The 6,987-nt window shown below is 41.1% G+C and overlaps 1 long non-coding RNA gene across 1 annotated transcript; it reads left to right on the top strand.

Moving 5' to 3' along the window:
* The first annotated feature begins 979 nt into the window (after nt 1–979).
* LOC137316655 (uncharacterized) lies at nt 980–6,746 on the top strand. Its single transcript, XR_010961571.1, has 3 exons — nt 980–1,044; nt 1,421–1,506; nt 6,637–6,746. It is a non-coding gene; the product is annotated as an uncharacterized lncRNA (long non-coding RNA).
* Nucleotides 6,747–6,987: the final 241 nt, after the last annotated feature.

Here is a 6,987-nt window from a genome sequence, read left to right as displayed (position 1 = left end):
TTAGGACTGTTGCTATCAGATATTAATCCTACACGGTCCCAACAAACACACCGACTCACTCTTTCCTCCTATTTTTCTCCAGGATTGGTGAGAAATCCTCCCCACAAGTTTCTTCATAACACGTCAGCTTTATCTGCAGAGACCAAGAATGAATCAAAGCCGCAGGCTCATTTCACAGCCGCTCACTTAATCTCTGAAAGGATCTTTTCCATCAAAAGATACCGAGAGAAACAGCAGGGATGGAAACATCTAGTTCAATAGTTGGAGATTGTAAAGTCATTCTGGATTCCAGCGTTAGGCACTGGTGGAATCCCATCTATTTCCCATTCTGGTGCCTGTTCCTGCACTGCCTGTGGACCCCATTCCCTCTGACCTTTCCCCCAGACCCACTTCCTTTGCTCAGACTCTGAAAAATTCCAATTGGGGAAAGTTTCCATCGATTTTTGTATTGGGAATTAAACCAGATATCTGCGCATGCGTGACTCAGCCCCGCCCCCAGCGCTGGATGTTGGTGAGCAGAAGAGCGCATGCGCGCTGCCCTCCCCCAGCTCGGCCTGTGGGCGCCATTCCCTCAGTGAGCGGAAGAAGATGGTTTAAAACAGCCGGGAATGGAGAGATCACGGCCCCCGGGGGAAGGGAGCAAAGAGCAGCCTCGTTACAGCAGCTCATCGCTTCGGGACCGTGTCCGCAGATGGGCTCAGAGATCGGCATTGAGTCCGGGGGAAGGTCAGGGGGAGTCCGGGGGCTGTTTGTAAGAGGCGGAGTGGATCAGGAACTGGTCCCGGAACATGGAGTGAGCGGGGGAAGGGAGAGGTCATTCTCGGGCTGTGTGTGAACAGGGTGTGTCCAGGGGAAGGGAGACAGAATGGGAAGAACCTGATATTTAAAATCATTGCTGCTTTCTCTCCCCAAACCAGTAGTGAATGGTCCTGGTTTAGTTCCAGTCTCACCCTGTTTATTGTTATTGGACAGTGAAGAGTGGAAACAGAGCCGGACAGTCAGGATGTGGGGAGTTATACAAAGAGCGTCTATTGCAGGCACCAGGTGAGAAGTGTGAAGGACACATTTTAAACAGCTTCTGTTTGCTTTCAGTTGAACGGTTAGTCCCATGGGAGAGGGGATTAGAAACCTGACCTGGACAAAGGTCCCTGCCGCATCGGGTAGTCCCATTCATGGATCAGTGCAGGAGTTGAGTTGTGTCTCGAGGTCACGAAATTGTTTTAAAATCGCCCAACACACCTGGTGTGCAGAAGCTGAGTGCTGCAGTACTGCAGTGGAGTCAGACACTGACACCGTTTGTATCACTGGTTTTCATTTGTGGATATTCAAAATAATTATTAACATGGATATTGAACTGATCACTTCTGTATTTTCTACCTCACCTGTTCTTGCGTTACAAGATATATGTTTCTTTCTACAGGCAAACCCTTGAAGGAGCCAGAATGAAAGTGAAGTTTCCTCCATCCGAGGCAAAGGAACATTGCAGCCAGCTCCTTCTCACGCACAGTAAGTACATTATCACTCACAGAGCACGGAGTCACAGACAGGTCATCAGTTCCACAGTCTCAGACAGCAGAAGTATTCAGTCCCACACTGATCCCAAGTTCCAGAGACACATTTTCAATCCAACAGTCAAACAGTGCAGGTGAGGCAGACACTGTTCCATTTCCCCCTCACTCAGTCCCGCTGACAGGTGGATACAAAAATCCCAGTCCAAAATCATGCTTTCAGATTGTCAATTTCAACAAAGGACAACTTTAGCCATGAATTAAATCCCAGATACCCCAAGATTCCAATTGTATGCTAGCCCAAAACTCTCTCACACACACACGTGAGTTTAATACATGAAGTATCCATTCGAATTGTGTACCATTCGAATACAAATTGCAAGTCCAAAACTCTTGTGCAGTATCAGATTGAGAAATGCTGTGACAGTGTAACCTGAGAAACACATTAGATACCAGTTTATAATAAACTCATAGTATGAGATTTAAAGATAAAGTGTCAATTCTGTGAGCACACATTACACACGAGTCCAAAAATCTTATAATAAAACTTAAAGATGCAGTATCAATTCCTCCAGTGCAGACTGATCTACACATTATATACCAATTCAAAAATGTCACCATATCAGGTTGAAAGATATATTATCATTCACAACAATACTGACAGAGATACAAATTTAATAGTAGTCCAAAATCATACAAATTATCTGATTAAAACCTCCAGCATCAAATCCTAAAGTGTATCCATATTTACCAATTAAATAATGAGAAAAACTACTTTAACATTAAGATATTAAAGCTACAGTATTGAATACCATAATGTAATCTGAGAGAATAATGATGGACAGATACAGAATGAATCTCACACTCAGATACAGTACAGAGACACACAAACACAGAATGAATCTCACACTCACATACCGTACCAGAGACTGACAGATGCAGAAGGAATCCAAAGCACACATACAGTACGAGAGGTTGCCAGACACAGAGTGAATCCCACACTCAATTATGGAACCAGAGATGACAGAAACAGAATGAATCCCAAACGGGCTGACAGTACCAAGGACTGACAGATACTGAGTTCATCCCACACTCACATGCAATACCAAGGACTGACAGATATGAGATCATCCCATACTCTCATAAAGCACCAGAGACTGACAGATGCAGAAAGAATCCAACACTCACATACAGTACCAGAGACTGACCAATACAGAATGAATCCCTCACTCACAACCAGTACCAGATGCTGACAGATACAGAATGAATCCCACAGTCACAAAGAGAATCAGGAACTGACAGTCACAGAATGAATCTCACAATCACACTACTGCAGACTGAGTTACATTTTACATACCAGTTCAAAGATATCATCGTGTCAGATTGAAAGATATAGTATAAATTCCATTAGTGCAGACTGAGCTACATATTAGATATATTAGTAAATACTCATAGAGTATTATACTGAAATAAACATTATCAATACCATTGTTTCAGACTGAGCTACACATTACATACGAGTCCAAAAACCTCATAAATGATCAGACTGGAAGATACCGTATCAATTCTATTAGCACTGCCTGACCTGTACATTACATACCAGACTGAAAATCCCATACAATATTAGACTGAAAGATACATTATCAATTCCATTAGTGCAGACTGAGCCACACATTATATAGCAGTCCAAGAATCTCATACCCTATCAGACTCAAAGATACAATATCAATTCCATAGCACGTACTGAGCTCCATGTTACTCACCAGTCCAAAAATCACAGAGAATATCAGATCGAAAGATTCAGTATCACTTCCATTATTGAAGACTGAGCTACACATCTCATTCCAGTCCAAAAATCTCATACAGTGTCAGACTGATAGATACAGTATTAATTCCTTTAGTGCAGGCTGAGCTACATATTACATACCAGTGCATAAATCTCATACAATAACAGATTGAGATGCAGAATTAATCCCATTATTGCAGACTGAGCTAAACATTACATACCAATCCAATAATTTCACTGTGAACAGATTGAAAGGTACATAATCTCTTAACTCTATTGTGAATGATAAAAATGTAATACTACTCCAAAGCTCACACATGTTTGATTAAAGAAAATCGAAAAGTGTATCTATATTTACAAATTAAACACGAGATGAAGAACTGTATATAAATTAAAGTATTAAAGATACAGTTTCAAATTCGATACTGTAAACTGAAATAAGAATACAGAATGAATTCAGACTTGCACATTGTCTCAGAGACTGAATTACAGAATGAATCCCACACTCAGATAATGTAGCAGAGAATGGCAGATCCAGAATGAATCCCACACTCACACACGGTACCAGAGACTGACAGATAATGAATCCCACACTCACACACAGGAGCAGAGACTGACAGATACGGAATGAATCCCACACTCACTCACAGTACCTGAGACTGACAGATACGGATTGATTCCCACACTCACACACAGGAGCAGAGACTGACAGATACAGAATGAATCCCACACTCACACACAGTGCCTGATACCTGCAGATACAGAATGAATCCCACACTCACACACAGAGCAGAGACTGACAGATACAGAATGAATCCCACACTCAAACACAGAGCAGAGACTGACAGATACAGAATGAATCCCACACTCACACACAGTACCAGAGACTGACAGACACAGAATGAATCCCACACTCACACACAGTACCAGAGACTGACAGATACAGAATGAATCCCACACACATACAGTAACAGAGACTGACAGATACAGAATGAATCCCACACTCACAGACTGTACTGGAGACTACAGATACAGTATGAATGTCACAGTCACATTACTACAGACTGAGTTACACTTTACAGACCAGTCCAAAGATCTCATTGTGGCAGATTGAAAGATATAGTATCAATTCTGTTGGTGCAGACTGAGCTACATATTAGATATATTGGTAAATACTCGTGTGATACTGAAATAAACATTATCAATACCATTGGTACAGACTGAGCTATACATTACATACGAGTCCAAAATTCACAAATGACCAGACTGGAAGATATAATTTAAATTCTATTAGCACCGCCTGAGCTCAACATTATATATCAGTCCAACAATCTCATACAATTTTAGACTGAAAGATACAGAATCGATTCAATTAGTGCAGACTGAGCCACACATTATATAGCAGTCCAAGAATCTCATCCCGTATCAGACTCAAAGATACAATATCAATTCCATTAACACAGACTGATCTGTATGTTACTCATCAGTCCAAAAATTTCATACAGTATCAGACTGATAGATACAGTATCAATTTCTTTAGTGCAGGATGAGCTACATATTACATACCAGTCCAAAAATCACCTACAGTGTTAGACTCAGATACAGAATTATTGCAGAATGAAATACACATTACATACCAGTCCAGTAATTTCACTGTGAACAGATTGAAAGGTACATTATCATTCACAATCGAGTTCAGAGATTAAGATGTAATACTACTCCAAAACTCACACACGTCGTTTGATTAAGGAAAATCGAAAATGTATCCATATTAACAAACTAAATGCTCGATGAAGAACTGTATATAATTTAAAGTGTTAAAGATACAGTATCAAATACGATACTGCGAATTGAAATAAGAATACAGAACGAATCCAGACTTGCACATTGTCTCAGAGACTGAATTACAGAATGAATCCCACACTGAGATAAAGTAGCAGAGAATGGCAGATACAGAATGTATCCCACAACTGACAGTACCAGAGACTGACAGATACAGAATGAATGCATCAATTATATATAGTACCTGGAGACTGACAGATGCAGAATATACCCCATGCTCACACTCAGTAACAATGACTGACAGATACAGAATAAATCCCACTCTCGTATACAGTATCAGAGACTGACCTCTACTGGCGGTAAGCGACAACTGTAATGAGGGAACAAATTCACATTATCTGTCATGGTTGCAGAAACAGGACAATGTGCAATGTGAGGAAAGTTTCTGTCTGTAACTTTTACTCTCGTATTTTTGCACTTTTTGACGGTGAAAACTGAAGACAATTGATTCATAATAAAGTTTTTGTTTCACTCATTCGATAGTTGTGAATTTGCCCCATTATATTTCACTGTACATTGCACAGTGTTTGTCTCTGATTTCTCAGGATGATTTACATTGCTCCTTTACCCCATTTAGACTCTTATTTTCCAAGCAGTATGTGGCCTCCTTATTCCCCCTAGCGAAATGCCCCACCTCACACCTTTCTGTATTGAAATTCAATGGCCATTTCCACGGCCGTTCTGCAAGTTTATTTTGTCCCAGTCTTCCTCAGTATAGACAGTATCCCCTCAATCAATTACCAGAATTTAACACAGCATTACAAGTAGTGTTTGGTCCAACAAAATGTACTTGCAGCTCGTCTCCATTCCCAGTTTTTCTAAATCCCACCCGTGCAATATAATGTGAAGAATGAGTTTATCTTCTGTCCCTCTCTCATCTGTAAACTTCAATGACCCGGGGTTTGGGGACATCTACTGGCCGGAAGCAGAACTGCAACAGTTCGGAACAAATTGCTGAAACCGGACAATGTGCAGTGTGAGCGTGTTTGTGATTTGTGGCAGGTATTAAATCTGATTTTTTTTTTAAACCCGCCCATTAACATTTCTTGTTTGTTATTGAACAGTAAACAGAGCCGGACAGTAAGGATGTGGGGAGTTATACAAAGAGCATCTATTGCAGGCATCATGTGAGAAGTTTGAAGGACACATTTTAAACAGTGGCTGTTTTGTTTCGGTTGAATGGTTAGTCCCAAGGGAGAGGGGATTAGAAATCTGATATGTGCAAAGCTCCCCGCCCCATCGGGTAGTCCCATTGATGGATCAGTGCAGGGGGTGGGCCGTGTTTGGATGTCACTAAATTGTTGTAAAACAGCCCAACACACCTGGTGTGCAGAAGCTGAGTGCTGCAGTACTGCAGTGGAGTCAGACACTGACACTGTTTGTATCGCTGGTTTTGATTTGTGGATATTACAATGATTATTAACAGAGAGATTCAATTGATCACTTTTGTATTTTCTACCTCACCTGTTCTTGAATTACAAGAGATACTTTTTCTTCCAGAGGCAAATCCTTGAAGGACCCAGAATCAGTGTGATGTTTCCTCCACTCGAGGCACAAGGAACAGTGCAGCCAGCTCCTTCTCACACACAGTATGTATATTATCACTCAGAGCACAGGGACGCAGACAGGTCATCAGTCCCACATTCTCAGACAAGCAGAAATATTTAATCCTACACTGATCCCAATCCAACAGTCAAACAGAGCAGGAGAGACAGACGGAATTTCCATTTCACAACAACTCAGTACCACTGACCGGCAGATAAATAATTCCCAGTCCAAAATCACACCCAGTATCAGATTGAAAGGCACTGTGTCAATCTCATATTAGTTCAGCCTTAGCTACAAATTAAA

This window comes from Heptranchias perlo, unplaced genomic scaffold (genome assembly GCF_035084215.1).
Source record: "Heptranchias perlo isolate sHepPer1 unplaced genomic scaffold, sHepPer1.hap1 HAP1_SCAFFOLD_60, whole genome shotgun sequence".
In the NCBI taxonomy this organism is placed as follows: domain Eukaryota; kingdom Metazoa; phylum Chordata; class Chondrichthyes; order Hexanchiformes; family Hexanchidae; genus Heptranchias; species Heptranchias perlo.
The sequence above is the reverse complement of the archived record's forward strand: the minus strand, read 5'-3'. Positions and strand labels throughout refer to the sequence as shown.